The sequence below is a fragment of the Pseudorca crassidens genome, chromosome 6, assembly GCF_039906515.1.
Source record: "Pseudorca crassidens isolate mPseCra1 chromosome 6, mPseCra1.hap1, whole genome shotgun sequence".
Taxonomy (NCBI): Eukaryota; Metazoa; Chordata; class Mammalia; order Artiodactyla; family Delphinidae; genus Pseudorca; species Pseudorca crassidens.
Window position 1 is genome coordinate 120,335,827 of NC_090301.1, and position 17,846 is coordinate 120,353,672.

The 17,846-nt window shown below is 36.5% G+C and overlaps 1 pseudogene; it reads left to right on the plus strand.

Annotated features, from left to right (window-relative positions):
- Nucleotides 1-1,550: 1,550 nt before the first annotated feature.
- LOC137226830 (serpin B6-like) lies at nucleotides 1,551-13,807 on the plus strand (annotated as a pseudogene).
- The last annotated feature ends 4,039 nt before the right edge of the window (nucleotides 13,808-17,846 follow it).

The window sequence follows — 17,846 nt, forward strand, 5'->3', positions numbered from 1 at the left end:
TCTATATAAACCATATTACTCTAAATCAAAATAATAACTTTCAGGTTAACTCTAGTACTTCAGGTAACCCTCTTCAATAACTAATTTTCTTTCTACACTTCTTGCCCGTTTCCTTGCCTGGATTTCTCCATGATACCATGCTTTCTTTATATTAGAAATATGCAGTGTAACTGTCCTGTTCAAAACTTCCCCAGAAAAACCTTGGCCCAGTTTTCTCCAATTTTATTTTATCTGCATTTACTGATGAAGGCCTCATTATTTCTTGAAAACTTGGCATATTCAGTCTAAACCTCAGTTTAAAGCAACTCCAGAGGCCTCTAAAATGTAAAGATGGATGGACACAGAACTGAACCAAGATAGCTCTCTTTCTTCAAGCAAGTGAATTTATTTTCCAGTTATATAAATGGGTTCACTAGAAGAAGAAGAAGAAGAAGAAAAAGAAGAAGAAGGGGAAGGAGGAGAAGAATATAAATTTATAGATGCCCTAGTAAAGATCTAACCTCCCAAATATCCTAATCTGACATGGCCTTTGGCAATCTTTGAGACTTAGTCAGCAAACAAACCACTAGATTATACTCTAACTGAACCCATGGGATTAGCCGACTAGGAAGTCTGTTTTAGATTGGTTAATATCCTGGAGAGGTTTTACAATCTCCTGCTGCAACCATCCACAACGTAAGATAGAAGATATAACTTCTGTCAGGGGTAAGATTCACAACCGCACCCCCCACACACCATCCATGCCTCACATCTAATCTCTCCTGGACTAGCGTTTGGCCATTCTAAAGAGTTGTGCCTGGGATCACTTCTAACCTCTCTTCTTGGGAACTATATTCATCAACTCAGGCTGAGAATACCACGGAGTTGGTGGCTTAAACAACAGAAATGTATTTCTTACAATTCTGGAAGCTGGAAGTTCAACATCAAGGTGCCGTCAGGGTTGTTTCTGCAAATACCTTCCTGAATTGTAGACGGCCACCTTTTGGGATGTCTTAACATGGCCTTTCCTCTGTGCATGAGTGGAGAGACATCTATCTCTGGTGTCTCTTCCTCTTCTTATAAGGACACAAATCCCATCAGATTCTGACTCCACCCATATGACCCCATTTAACCTTAATTAGCTCTCTCAAGGCCCTATCTTTAAATATAGTCACATTGGAGTTAGGACTTCAATATATGGATTTGGAGGGCACACAGTTCAATCTGTAACAGGGTCCTTGGCTGCACAAGGAGGATAGCTCACTTCCTCCCTTCTCTAGTTCCTAGTCAGACAGAAAATCACTTAAATCCATTTCCTTCGATCAATCAAATAATTAAAGGATCTCTCAAGCCTGTCTTAATTCCCTTTCTCAACTTTTATCTTAGTTGCATTGCTAGTGCTGAGTAAGCAGGTAGAAAAGAGCTGGGAGGAGGGGGTTCACCAATTATAAACAGCATGGTAACCTGTTTAAAATCTATAGCTAAACTCAGCCATGCAGTTATATTTTAAATCACTGTGTGCCAACATTTCAAATTATATTACAAGCAGAGTCCATCTCTTCAACAACACTATGGAATGTGATGGTGACCACAGGAAGACTGGAATACTACACAGTGCTGTTTTTGCTTTGGAGCGCCTCCCAGAGATCACTACCATGCACAGTGGTAGGTGCTCCAAAGATGGGTATTGATGAGAATGGAGCCTGGCATTAATACACCTCTGATGAGAGAACATGAACTTCATATACACAGATGGAGGCAGTTAAACTTTGGGCATCGAACATTTATTCATTCACATGTTTATCCAACACCTTGGGATTTCATTTCATTCCATTTACTAAATATGTCTATTTATTATCATAGAGCTGGTAATACAGTTTATCACTTGGGGTCATTTTTGTTTGTTTTTTAATTCTATAAATTGTTTTTATCCTCAGTTTAGCATTTTGCTTTAAAATCCACTAGAGTTCAGTGGTTAGAGATGGAAAATATTAGTAATACAAATGCACAAAATTAAAGATGAGAATAAAGTTGATAATTGTACAAACTTGCCTCAAGATATACTCATTTATTTGATCAAACTAATTTACTAGCTAACTCAGGATATCTCTAGTACTACAAAAAACTGTGCTAGGTGGTGAAGATATAAAGATAATTATGGCTATTTATTTTTTAGTGAGAATGCATTTATCAAACCTATGTGTTTTTTGTTGTTGTTGTTGTTTTGTTTTTGTTTTTTTCTGCGGTACGCAGGCCTCTCACAGTTGTGGCCTCTCCCATTGCGGAGCACAGGCTCCAGACACACAGGCTCAGCGACCATGGCTCACGGGCCTAGCCGCTCCGCGGCATGTGGGATCTTCCCGGACCAGGGCACGAACCCGCATCCTCTGCATCAGCAGGCGGACTCTCAACGACTGCGCCACCAGGGAAGCCCAAACCTATGTTATTTCTAAGCAAATAATTTTTATTAAATAAAAGAAATATTAAATATAAAATTTTATATTTAAATATAAAATAAAGAAAATGTTTATTATTTATGAATAAATTTATTTTTATTATTTATAAAAAGAACTCAAAAAGTCAAAAAAGAACTCAAAAAGTCAAGAGCACTTTTTGCCTGTTTGATTAACGTTCAGCCTATAGTTTAACGTAAGTTTGTTTTTGGTTTTTTTGTGGTATGCGGGCCTCTCACTGTTGTGGCCTTCCCCGTTGTGGAGCACAGGCTCCGGACGTGCAGGCTCAGCGGCCATGGCTCACGGACCCAGCTGCTCCGCGGCATGTGGGATCTTCTCGGACCAGGGCACGAACCCGTGTCCCCTGCATCAGCAGGCGGACTCTCAACCACTGCGCCACCAGGGAAGCCCTAACGTAAGTTTGGATCTGCATAGCAAAACAGCAATTAATGCTTAAATGTATTTCCTGACAATACACACTCATGGAAAAATAAATAACTCAAAGTAGTACTTATAATTTAAAATTATACAGTTTTCCTTTGCAATAAGAATATTAAGAATTTTATTGAAGTGAATTCTATAGAAAAATTATTAATATACTTAGCTTAAATGTTATTTATTTATTTCTATAACTTTTTGTGACAGGCACTATTTAAAATGCTTTAAAATTTAATAAAATGAATCCACTTAACAGTATCATGAGACAGGTACTATTTCATTTCCATTTGAAAGATGAAAAAATAAAGGAGAGTTCAGAAAACTTATCCAATTATTTCTGTATCACACAATAATAATTTTATTGTTAAATCCATAAGATATTTATAAATAGAATAACGTACAGTAAGAAGGATATTGGAGCCAAAATTATTAGGGAAAAACTGGATTTAGATGATCTCATATACCCATTTAGGCCAGAAAATGTCATGATTCATGGATTCTCTGAACTTCTCAGCTGCAAATAAGATAATGTGGAAAAAAAATTAAGTCTTCAGATATGGCATTCTCTGCTTTCTTCTGGAATGTTAGATGACAGGTACCCTGTTTGTAAGAATATGTTTCTGTCCTTTATTTTCAATAGACATGTATTAAATGTGTAAGTACTGTATTTAACTAGAAGGAAGATTTGAGAATTTTCCATAAGGGTAAGGACTAAGTGCCATACTACAGGAGAGTTTAACTCTAATTTGCGAGTACACAGCATCCACATCTAATGAAGGTCCTCACAGTTTAGGTCCAAGAATTAACAATAAAAGTAATAACATAAATGCACAAAAACAGCCCATACAGAAAAATAGAGATGGTACCTTCCACCACAGGACAATAATCCAAAGTTTAGATTCTCCACGTCCAGGGAGGGTTGACTTTCCACAAAGTATCATCTAGCATCATAATGTTTCAAAAGAGGCACACTTTTACCACAAACTAAACAAAGCAAAGAGAAAGGGAAAAAATATTTGAAGTTTTGTTTTGGGCTGTGTTTCATTTAACCAAAGGAAAGCAAACAACATGTATGGCTAACGATGTATAGAATTGTCAGGTATTTTACCAAGTGATGAGATGCTGCAAAACTCTGACCATATTTCTGTTCCTTCCATTGGTTAACTGCTCTTTTGGATATGTTATTTAATTTCACAAAATACACACAAAAATACCTCTCCACCTTTGGGGGATTTTATTGGACAAAAATTTGAAAATTTTTGCCATCTTAAAAAAATAGAACAAAACTTAGTAAGGAGTAGCACTAATAAGTAGAAGGACTAATTTCTCTCCAGGCTTATTAGGGCAATTTCTATTTTTATTGGAACTAGTTTGGAAATAGTTTAAATCTGTACAGGGAAATGGACATGTGTTGTTGTTTTGTTTTGTTTTGTTTTGTAGTTGTGTGTGTGTAATCAACCACCAGAGCACATGGGATATATATAGGAAATAGGTTAAAATTCAAGTCTACAAACATGTTAGTTTCCTTATGTTAGTCTATTTCAAACAAATCTTTAGGATTACCCATTTTGTGCACTATTCTTAGTAAAATCAGAAAGTCCCCATCCTCTGGGAACTTACAGTCATGAAGATGAGAAGCACAGAGATAATTCTAAGATAATTCTGACTCTAATATTAGTCAGGGTATGGTAGACAATATCTGATGTATAAATGGTCTGTATCAGGCAACTGTCCTAATTAGTAATTACATGATGGCTGCAAACATATCCACTGCTCCAAACTCATAGGAAAAGAAACTTAGGGATTTTGAAAATCCTCTTGAAAAAGGTGAACACTGAGCTGTTGAACTGTTTGTTGAAGGATGGGCAGGAGTTAATCAGGCAAATGTTAAAGGGAGTTTATTTCATGCAAAGACAAAGAGAACAGATTTGGGAGCATGAAGACACTGACATACATATAAAATTGTAATGTTACATCATCCTTGAATTTTCTTTTATATAGCTAGGCATCCCACTCTCTCTGTTTCTGTCTCTGTCTGTGTCTCTCTCTCTCAATGTGTGTGTGCCTATACGGATTTGAATTTTTTGAATTTGTCATAGTTCAATCATGTTAGGACATAACTTGTGTTAATGTCCTATATTCCACTTGACTGTCAAAGCATATGACTCTAAGATTTCCTCTAGGTTTCTTTCTCCATCTACTTAATCTCTGTTGCCTATAAACCAGCTTCGAAGGCAATTGTTTCTCTACAAAAAAGATCACCACCATTATTAGTACTCATAAAATACTTTTTGTGAGAAGTGGCAAGAAAGTACAAGATCAGTGATTGGAGTATATGTTAAATATAAATATTTATTTACTATTACATTTTATTTTTATATATAAAAAATACCCTAGCAATAGGCTTAGTTTTTTAACAATTTAATTCCTTCTCCTTCCAATACACAGGAATGTAGCTGTCAGAAACCAGATAGCATTACAGTCTCTTACTAACATGCATCAATTTATTTTTTGTTTATTGATGCCATGGGTAATAGAAATTATTATTTAGGAGTTGCTCATAATATGTAGAGGAGAAATTCTAGAAGTCTTAGGTTTTTCTGAGGAGTTAAAAGTTAATAGCATAGATTTGGGCAAAGATAATCCTGTGTTAAATTTTTGTTCTGATTTGTTCTGATAAATTCTGAGTGACATTGGGTAACTTTATTTTACTTATCTCAGTTTCCACACTGAATTCCCATCTGAAATGAGAATTTTTGTGAGATTTGAATGGAGTTATAGAGATGTATAAAATAAAATCTTTGGCTTAAAATGTGTATAGAGCATGGACTTCAAATGCTGTGGGCTGTGTGTGTGTGTGTGTTTGCAGGTACATGTATATATATGCTTACTCAGAATATATTAAGGACAGAAAAATGTTAGGAAAACCTATAGAGAAGAGCATGACATAGGGCCTGACAAAGAAATCAACAAATATATAAATATGTATTATGAGCGAAAAATAAATGTAAATCTACAAATACAATAAGTAATTTTTTAAAAAAATAAACAAATAAATGAATTAGTGCCCCATAGAGGGAAGTAGCAAGAACCTTATCTGTTATTTATGTGTCATCTTCTTTTTTTAACCTTTCCTTTAATCTCTCTAATCAAAACTTCACAATTGACAGGTTATCATTCATGCAAGGAAGATCTCACTGAAATTTGCAATCAAGAGGAAGAAGCAGGAAATATATGAGGGGTGGGGAAGGGAATGTAGGTTGTCACCATAAACACTAAGTCCATAAAAATTATCAAACTTTGAGTTGTCTGTGGTTTCTTAGTTGGCAGTTGCAACTATATAATTACTATTATTATTATATATTATTCCATTAATCAGAATATTTAAGTATGTCTGAGGAATCTATACTTTTAACGATCCTTCTGAATCATTCAATGAAGTACTACGTTTTGACAAACAATGATGTAAATCTCATACAGAAAATGAATCTATAATGTAAGTCCTATGTGGTACTAAGAAAAACTATTTCCACAGAGCATATCTACCTGTTTGGTTGGCAGACTCTTTGGGTCACCAGACAGAATTTGTTAGCTTCAAGTTGTAATAAAGGAAATTCACTGATATGTAATTCGATTTGTTACAGTAGGGAGCAATTTAGAAATCCTGAAGCTGAGTGGAGAGAGACTACTTGAAACAGACACATTAACGTACACACAATGACAGAAAATGTTAAATGCTATAAACTCATAGTTGAATGAGAATATTCAGTGCAGGGGCAAACCATATAAATAAATGGGACCCTTGAATGTCTTACTAAATATAGATTTGTACAAGTATGCTTTATTTTCAAAAACATGACAACTTTCCAATTTACTGTATTTGCTAAAACTTTATTGGAAAGAGAAAAACTTAAAGGCACTCTCAGCTTTCAAGGTGCTTACAAATTAAGGGGTAGAGAAAGTCACCAACAGTTAATTTGAAAATCAGGCTGCTGATTAGCCATAAGACAGCAAGAGAAGAGGTTTCATAAGTAGTAAGTGATTAATTGTCCCTTGAATTACACTGACAGTAATTGATAGAGGACTTAAAAGCAGGGAGAATTTATCTGATGATGCTGAGTCATTCCAAGGTGAACCAATGTCAAGTGCCTCTTGGTTTTAAAAGAAGGCAGAAGGATAAAGCACTGCAAAGTCCTGTGAAAACTTTTACAAGATTAGACAAAGAAAATTGATACTTTCTATGTGATTGGAACTGTGCTATATACATTATACATTTATATACATTTCTTTAATCTTTACACCCTGGGAATTAGATACTAGCACCTAGTTTACAGATGAATAAACCAAGATTAACAAAGTGAGTAACTAAGTGATCCAAAGTCATGGAACAACTGAGTACAAGATTTAAATCGTGGTTGATGACTCCAAATCTTGTTCATATTACATTGCATCAAACTAATATCTGCTCTACTTGCTTATCAACTAATCTGAAACATAAATCCAAAGATAAATAAACAGCATAGATATTTTAGAAATTAAAAGTTTACCTATTTTATTTTCTGAAATTGACATTAGAGTACTTCAATATAGAGTTCCACTTCTGCTTACAATGTAGGAGCCCACAAGAGAACATTGCTCCTACCCTATCCATTAAAAAAATTACAGTTTTCCTTAATCCATTTCCTTAAATCCATTAGAGAGTTGAGTCTACAGGGCAACAAACTGCATTAAGTTCTAAAGAGTGCTAGACCTATACAAGGAGACATGGGACACCAAATTGTTTCCCTGTTGACAGAGCACAAAAGAAAGAGGTGGCTGCTGTAAAAATAGGTAAAAGTAAAACAGCCACAATTTTAATGATTTCTTGTAAGTTTATTATGGGCTGGCACAACAGGTTAGAATAACTGAGAACACTGAACCCAAGGGGTGTCTATATTCACACATGAACTATTTTACATTGGCTTCCACCGGCTATTCAAGAGAATGTTTGAGGGCAGAACGGAAGACCTGCTGAGAGCCCTCTAGTGACTTACAGAACCCAAATCCCACTCTTCCCCATGTCCTTCTCTTATATTAATCAAAAGACTTAAGCTGGTGGGGAAGGGGCAGGAAATCTTCCAGCTCCCAAGGCCCAAGCAAACATAGATGACTAAAAGAGGAAAAAAAAAATCTCTCTGCCACTGGACGTGGAAATGAGAAAATCTATGGAGTACATGATTCTGCATGACACAAAGATAAGTCAACTATCAATTATAAATACTACAGGGTGAAGGTCAGGAAACTCTTTCCCTTCAAAACCACCCCCTTCCCAAACACTAGGCAGACTCTGGCTACAGTAAAGGGGAAGAAACACTGAAAAATTCTTACTCCTGTAGTCCAAGATCACAAGACCTCTCTAAGACTGAGATTGGAACTGTAGAGCCAAGCAAGAACACTCCGTCTGTATAACTTGATGCAAAGTTATAAGCAGAAGTAAGCTAGTGCTAGTACAGGGGCAGTAGAGTAAAGGGAACACCCATGGAGCAGGTACGCAAGGGCAGTCAACAGCTGAGGATGGTAATACAATTCTCAAAAAACTATATTATGGAGCCCCAGGTCCCACTCTAAGCATTACATATTTTCATCCCAACCCTGTAGATGTTTGAAATCTGTGGTGCCCTGAAGGTAGAAAAACAAGTCCCAAATCCAGCTAAAATACTGAATAAAGAGATTCAACTCCCCACATAGAGAGAAGATGGATGAGAAAATTATTTACCTCGGTCTTTACTATTCATCTGAACATAATATCCAGAATTCCAACAAAATAACAAGAAAAAAAAAAATGAAGAGAAAACAAGGCAGCCCCAGATGTCACCTAAATTTTTGAACCATCATAGGAGCTTTAAAATACATATGATCAATATTAAAGGATCTAATGTGATGATAGATCAGCAAACATGAAGACAGATCATATCTATTATTCAACTTGAAGTATACACAAACCAATGGCTACATTTTTGAAAATAATGTAAGTTCTAGATTGGGCTATTCTGAGTATCCAGTGGTAGAGACCTTGGGTAGGGTCTTTGAAAGGCCTTCCGGGGGTGGGAAGTGGGGGCTGGAGATGAGACATACCTTGTGTTCCATACTGCCTGGTATTGTTGCAAGAGCAGCAATAATGAAACAGGAAGTCAAGTGGTCTGAGCACAGCACTTAGTTGTGTTTTTGAAGGAATTGTCTTCCTTCTCCCTCTTTTGGAAAATTGTGAAGTCTTTGACTAACTAAATACTGAGATGGATTTCAGTTTATTGTCTTCCTGGGAGCTGAAATGCACAGTTTGTTTCCTCTTATCTTCAGTTGCTTTTTTGTTTGTTTGTTTGTTTGTTTAAAGTCATACACAATTTAATGAAAATAAAAACACCTAATTTCAGAACTTTAGAAAAGTGTTGCCAGGGTGTTTAGTTTAAAATAATAAAACCTACTTGCTCAGTACTATAAAGAGAAAGACTGATACTTGTTTTACTTTTCAAAATTTGCCCACCTCTATTTTCAGAGCTAATATTAACCCCCAGAAACCATAAGGGCAGCATGGCTCACCACTCAAGATTGATGGAGTTTTTTGATTTGTTTGTTTATTTTCAAGTATAGTTGATTTACAATGTTGTGTTAGTTTCAGGTGTACAGCAAAGTGATTCAGTTATACATATATATATTATTTTTCAGATTCTTTTCCCTTACAGGTTATTACAAATTATTGAGTATAGTTCCCTCTGCTATATAGTAGGTCCTTGTTGGTTATCTATTTTATATATGGTAGTGTGTATATGTTAGTACCAAACTCCTAATTTATCCCTCCTCCCATCCCCCTCCCCCCGGTAACCATAACTTTGTTTTCTATGTCTGTGAGTCTGTTTCTGTTTTGTATATAAGTTCATTTGTGTCATCTATTAGATTCCACATATTAGTGATATCATGTGGTAGTCTTTCTCTGTCTGACTTACTTCACTCAGTATGATCTTCTCTAGGTCCATCCATATTACTGCAAATGGCAGGACTGATGGAGGTTTGAACTGAGATAGTCTCAGAACAGGTCTGTAAACCCATTCTATGTTTATCCCCCAGTTCTTAAGCATATATTGATAGTTGGAATAATTATAGCCAGCATCTAGCAGAATGCTTATCTTGGCTGTAACTCATGAGGTGAGGGTACTTAAATTCATAAGACCCAAGCTTAAAATACCAAAGCTTAAGCCTACAGAGCTTTGGCAACCTACAAAGATATTAAATTAAAGCAAAAAAATTCCATCACTGGGGAAATTAGGGAAAAAAAAGATTGATGTCAAGATTGTGGTAATTCCCAAAGGCGAACTAAGGACTATCATGTAACTAGGAGCTTCAGGAATCTATATATAACATAATTTCATAGTGCCATAAGGTACCTTGGAAGAGGATTTTCTAGCCCAATCTCCTGACTTTTAATTATAAGAAAATCGATGGAAATTTTTAGCAGAGACTGGACCCTTTCATAATTACTGATTTTAAGTCCCTGAGACATGAGTTGGGACAGGAAATATTTTATGATGTAGGTTCTCCCTAGCTCCATTTTATAGACAAGTATATTAAACTCAGATCACAGATTTAGTAAAGCAGGAAGCTGAGATTCAAACTCAGGTCTCTCTGACTCTAAAAATCTGGGCTTATTCCTTTGCATCATACAGGGACCTCTTGGCAGTATGGAACAAAATTGAAAGTTTTCCTTTTTTTCCCTCTTAGTCTTGTATTCTTATGGTTGGGGAGTGAGCAAGGATGTCATTCTTCTTGTCTTCAGGTACAGGGATGAACATTAACCCCTTTGTGAATGGGTCATTGTGGAATCTTTCAGTTGGATTTCTCTGAGTGTAAATGTGAATGGTGGGTTGTTGTTCTGCCAGCATGCAGGTGTGTGTGTTTTGGTGGTGGCACTGGGATAGCCGACAGGTCTCAATGGGGGAATGAGAGGGCAAATAACAATTAATATTCATAATAGCAATGATGACAGCGAACATTTATTGAACATTTCCTATGTGCAAGAAGAGAGAAAATCGCCCCCTCTTTGTAATCTCTGCACTAGTCTTAGGTTTCATTACTTTGGAACTCTCAGAAGATAAGACCATGAGTAAATTTGTGACTCTAATAATATTTTAACAGTACTCAGAGAAAGTGATTGTTGCATTAGTTCAACAGAATTAATGAATAAGTATGAAAGCAAGGCTTAGAATAAGTATAAAAGGAGCCTTTCCACAAGACCAGAATAGATGATTCACATTTGTACTTAGTTTTTACCTAATAAAATCCCATTTGTCTTGGATGAAGGTCTCTATTAAATAATAGCAGAAAATAAAATGACAACCATACGTCTCTTTTCCCTTATCTGTGCTCAAGAGAGAGGATTAGTACGGAAGCAATGCCTGAAAGCATCTAGCTCCTGTTTGATGTAGCAATTTCCCCCCTGCAATAAGTTGCTACAGTAAAGTTAGCTATGATCATCTTTTCTTCTCCTTCTTTGTATTGTTAAATGCTGAAAAAGCACCTCTGCCCCAGTTCCCAAGAGCTAAAGAAAGCCCTTCTTCCTTGTATCTCCTCTTTGAAGCCAGTGAGAGGTCTGCAGAAAAGAAAAAGAATGAGAGATTTGGCCTCAGACAAAAACCGTAGTCTCAGTGGTTTAGTAACAAAGTTGACAGCTTGAGGGATAAAAAATCCCATGTGGCAGATCTATATGTGGCAAAGTCTTCCCAGAATGAATGAATGTATTATAAATCATTTCTGGAGTTGTTCCACATGTTGATTTAAAAGGAATTTCATTTCACTTTTATTTTAATATACTTTAGTGTATCTAGTGGATAAGTAAAATAGAACATGAAACAATGACACTCAGAGAAACACCTGAAGGTAGAATATTTTTCTTCTTGATAAAAAAAATGTATTTGGAAAAAAGCTCAAACTGATTACAGTAGTAAACCTTGTTTCAGGGGGAGGGGGTATGGCAGGTGGAGGACCCATAAGACCATGATTAGCTCACTTTTAAATGAATTTACCTTTAGGAGGCTTTCTGATTTTCTACTGACCCACTTCCAGAATCTCTTTTTCAATTTTCTATCATGTAAAATAAGCATCTTATCCTGGAACATGAACAGGAGGTGGAGGATTTTCTTCTCTGCAATGTATGCAAGTTTCTAGTTCAAATGATAATATCTGCTTATAAAGATTTTTTTAAATAAAGGTAATGATATTCTTGGCAAATATTTGAATACAAAGATTAATTGAATTTAATTATGTGTTGTGATGGCTAAATTTATATGTCAACTTGACTGAGCCACAGGGTGCCCAGACAATTGGTCAAACATTACTCTGGATGTGTCTCTGAAGGTGTTTCCGGATGAGATTAGCATTTCAATCAGTGCTCTAAGTAAAGGAGATTGGCCTTTCCGTTTTGAGTGAGCCTCTTACTAAGTAACAAGACCTGAATAGGACAAAAAGTCTGAGTAAGAAAAACTCCTGCCTGAATGTCTTCACTGGGAAATCAGTCATTTCCTGGCTTTGCCCTGGAACTGAAACATTGGATCCTCTCTGGTGGGGTCTCCAGCCTGTTGGTTTTCAGACTGGAGCTACACCATCAGCTCTCCTAGTTCTCTAACTTGGTGACTGCAGATCTTGAGCCTTCTCAGTTTCCATAATCATATGAGTCAATTCCTTATTCCAAAGGATACACACACACACACACACACACACATATATATATATGTAAATATATATGTATGTAATTATGTTATACACAAGTATATTATAATATACTTCTGACTTGTACGGATATTGAGAAACATGTTTTTCTACCCCATGAGCATCTTCTCTGCCCTGGTCATAGTTTTCATGGGAGCAAGTGGAAAAACCACAGCCCAGGTGTCCCAGGGATTTCTTTAAGTAAAAGCAGAGGCAGAGGTGAAGATGCTCACCAGGATTTCAAGTTACTCCTCACCAAGGTTAACAGAACTGGCACACGCTACTTGCTTAGAACAGCCAACAGTCTCCTTGGAGAAAAGGCCTGTGATTTCCTCTCATCTTTCAGAGTTTCCTGTTGCAAATTCTACCAAGCAGAGATGGAAGAGTCGACTTGAGCAACATTTCAGAGGAGTCCAGAAACCACATAAACACCTGGGTACCCAAAAGTTAAAAGGCAAAATTATAGAGTTGCTGTCTCCAAATTCAGTTAATTCAGTGACTAATCTGATTCCTGTGAATGCCATCTAATTCAAAGGAAACTGGGCTCATCAACTTAACAAAGTGCAGACCAAAGAAAGACAATGGAAACTCAGCAAGAATGAAGACAAGCCTGTGCAAATGATGTTTAAGGAATATACCTTTAAAAAGACCTATATAGGAGAACTATTCACCAAAATTTTGGTGCTTCCCCATATTGGCAAGTAGCTGAATATGTTCATCATGCTTCCAGATGAAAAGACCAGTTGGAAAAGGGTGGAAAAATAACTTACTTACGAGAAAATCATAGAATGGACAAAACTAGACATGATGAATGAAGAAGAGGTGGAAGGTTTCCTCCTGAGATTTAAGCTGGTGGAGAAATAGGACAGGCAGGATGCTCTTTGCAGTATGGGAATGATGGATGCCTTGGAGCAGACCAGGGCAACTCTTCTGGAGTGTCATCCAAGAGAGACCTCTTTCTGCCCAAGATCCTGCACAGTTCCTTCGTGAATGTCAATGAAGAAGGCATGGAGATAATGGCCACCACTGCTGCCATCATGATGATGCCACCTGTAAGAATGATCCCCAGGTTCTGTGAGGACCACCCCTTCCTTTTGTTTATCCAGCACAACAAAACCAATTTTATTCTTTGTGTGGCTGATTTTCTTCCCTATAAAGAAATGGTTGGTGCAGCTGATAGACATTCTCCTGTCTCCTACTAACCCACTTTTCCTCTGAAACTTCACAGTGTATCTCCAAGCCAAAATGATTTTGGTGACAATCCAAACATAAAGGGTCCAATTTTATTTTTAAAAATCTAAATAATTAAATATAAGTGATTCTTTTCTCTGGAGAGCCCTGACTAATACATGTGTGGATTCACTTAAAAATAAAATGGGTGTGTTTAACTGTATACAGATAATTATTTACCCACATTCATATATAAAATATATTATGCATACTGTAATAAATATTTTAACCACATCATATATTATATACAGAGGACAGAACAATAGAGAAAGGAAGAGGAATTAAAAGGTGATAACTAAAAAGTCATCAGAAGTTACAAGAAAAGTAGAGAAGGAACATTAGTCTGGAAGTCACATTTCTGGATTCCATTCTTAGTTTAATATTTACTAGTAATCAAAACTCAGGTATGTTGTGGGGAGGCTGGGCAGGGTGTATAGAGTCAGATTTTTCAATTCTATGTCAAAGTAGGACATTTAAAGGAATTCAAGTTGTTGGAGGATCCCAGCATTGGGAAACTGAATAGTGAGAACATCTTGGGCAGTGAACATTGCTCATCATTTTCCACATATAGTAGGATCCAGGTGGGAATCCACAGAAGAAATAAAGTAGACGCAGGAGAAACAAGAGGGCAGGGACTCCCCATCACCAACTGAGGTCAGAATAAGGCTTTGATTCCAGAGGAAACCAAGAAAAACAGAAAGGTTTCACAACTTAATTACACTGCTTGGGATAAAAGTGAGTCCTGAAGCCTGGATTCAATGTTTAGTTAATTGGGAGAATAATAGAAAATTGCATAGTTTACTAGATTCCAGATGTGACCAATTCCAGGTCGTGATTTAGACTCATAATTATTATCTTTTTCATAAAGAACTTCTCTTTATTTCTGGCTAGAATTGACCATTTATTTCTATTTAAGATGCAGCTTCACAACAAATGCTAAGGGAACTTCTCTAGGCAGGAAAGAGAAGAGAAGAAAAAGACCTACAAAAACAAACCCAAAGCAATTAAGAAAATAGTAAGAGGAACATACATATCAATAATTACCTTAAGGGCTTCCCTGGTGACACAGTGGTTGAGAGTCCGCCCGCCGATGCAGCGGACACGGGTTCATGCCCCGGTCTGGGAAGATCCCACATGCCGTGGAATGGCTAGGCCCATGAGCCATAGCCACTGAGCTTGCATGTCCAGAGCCTGTGCTCCACAATGGGAGAGGCCACAACAGAGAAAGGCCCACGTACCACAAATAAATAAATAAATAAATAAATAAATACCTTAAATTTAAATGGATTAAATGCTCCAACCAAAAGATATAGACTGGCTGAATGGATACAAAAACAAGACCCACATATATGCTGTCTACAACAAACCCACTTCAGACGTAGGGAAACATACAGACTGAAACTAAGGGCATGGAAAAAGATATTCCATGCAAATGGAAATTGAAATCATATCAAGTACCTTTTCCAATCACAATGTTATGAGACTAGATATCAATTATAAGAAAAAAATCTGTAAAAAATGCAAATACATGGAGGCTAAACAATACACTACTAAACAGCCAAGAGGTAACTGAAGAAATCAAAGAGGAAATCAAAAAATACCTAGAAACAAATGACAATGAAAACACGATGATCCAAAACCTATGGGATGTAGCAAAAGCAGTTCTAAGAGGGAAATTTATTGCAATACAATACTAGCTCAAGGAACAAGAAACATCTCAAATAAACAACCTAACATTACACCTAAAGCAATTAGAGAAAAAAGAACAAAAACAACAAAACCCAAATATAGCAGAAGGAAAGAAATCATAAAGATCAGATGAGAAATAAATGAAAAAGAAATGAAGGAAACAACAGCAAAGATGAAAAAAACTAACAGCTGGTTCTTTGAGAAGATACATAAAATTGATAAACCATTAGCCAGATTTACCAAGACAAAAAAGGAGAAGACTCAAATCCACAGAATTAGAAATGAAAAAGCAGAAGTAACAATTGACATTGCAGATATACAAAGGATCATGAGAGATTACTACAAGCAACTATATGCCAATAAAAATGACAAGCTGGAAGAAATGCACAAATTCTTACAAAAGCACAAACTGCTGAGACTGAACCAGGAAGAAAGAGAATATAAACAGAACAATCACAAGCACTGAAATTGAGACTGTGATTAAAAATCTTCCAACAAACAAAAGCCCAGGACAAGATGGCTTCACAGGCGTATTCTACCAAACATTTAGAGAAGAGCTAACACTTATCCTTCTCAACTCTTCCAAAGTATAACAGAGGGAGGAACACTCCCAAACTGATTCCACATGACCACCATCATCTTGATACCAAAACCAGACAAAGAGGTAACAAAAAAAGAAAACTACAGGCCAATATCACTGATGAACATAGATGCAAAAATGCTCAACAAAATACTAGCAAAGAGAATCCAACAGCACATTAAAAGGGTCATACACAATGATCAAAAGAGGTTTATTCCAGGAATGCAAGGATTCTTCAATATAAGCAAATCAATCAATGTGACACACCATATTAACAAATTGAAGGATAAAAAGTATATGATCATCTCAATAGATGTAGAAAAAGCTTTTGACAAAATTCAACACCCATTTATGATAAAAAAAAAAACCCTCAAGAAAGTAAGCATAGAGGAAACCTACCTCAACATAATAAAAGCCATATATGACAACCCACAGCTAACATTGTTCTCAATGGTGAAAACTTAAACCATTACATCTAAGATCAGGAACAAGACAAGTTTGCCCACTCTCACTGCTATTATTCAACATAGTTTTGGAAGTTTTAGCCACAGCAATCAGAGAAGAAAAAGAAATAAAAGGAATCCAAATCAGAAAGGAGTAAAACTGTCATTGTTTGCAGATGACATGCTACTCTACATGGAGAACCATAAAGATGCTACAGAAAACTACTAGAGCTAATCAAAGAATTTGGTAAAGTAGCAGGATGCAAAATTGATGTACAGAAATCTTTTGCATTCCTATACAATAATGATTAATAAAATGAAACAAAAATTAAGGAAACATTCCTCTTTACCACTGTAACAAAAAGAATCAAAAACCTAGGAATAAACTACTTAAGAAAACAAAAGACCTGTATGCAGGAAAATAAGACACTGATGAAAGAAATTAAAGATGATACAAACAGATGGAGAGATATACCATGTTCGTGGATTGGAAGAATCAACATTGTGAAGATGATTATACTACCCAAAGCAATATACAGATTCAATGCAATCCCTATCAAACTACCAGCGGCATCTTACATAGAACTAGACCAAAAAATTTCACAGTTTTTATGGAAACACAAAAGAACCCAAATAGCCAAAGCAAACTTGAGAAAGAAAAACATAGCTGGAGGGCTTCCCTGGTGGCGCAGTGGTTGAGAGTCCGCCTGCCGATGAGGGGGACACGGGTTCGTGCCCCGGTCCGGGAGGATCCCACATGCCGCGGAGCGGCTGGGCCTGTGAGCCATGGCTGCTGAGCCTGCGCATCCGGAGCCTGTGCTCCAAAAAAAAAAAAAAAAAGAAAGAAAAACATAGCTGGAGGAATCAGGCTCCTGTACTTCAGACTATACTACAAAGCTACAGTAATCAAGACAGTATGGTACTGGCACAAAAACAGAATTACAGATCAATCGAACAGGATAGAAAGGACAGAGATAAACCCATGCACATATGGTCATCTTATATTTGATAAAGAGGCAAGGATATACAATGGAGAAAAGACAGCCTCTTCAATAAGTGGTGCTGGGAAAACTGGACAGCTACATGTAAAATAAGGAAATTACAATGCTCCCTAACACCATGCACAAAAATAAACTCAAAATGGATTAAATATCTCAATGTAAGGCCAGACACTATAAAACTCTTAGAGGAAAACATAAGAAGAACACTCTATGACATAAATCACAGCAAGATCCTTTTTGACCCACCTCCTAGAGAAATGGAAATAAAAACAAAAATAAACAAATGGGACCTAATGAA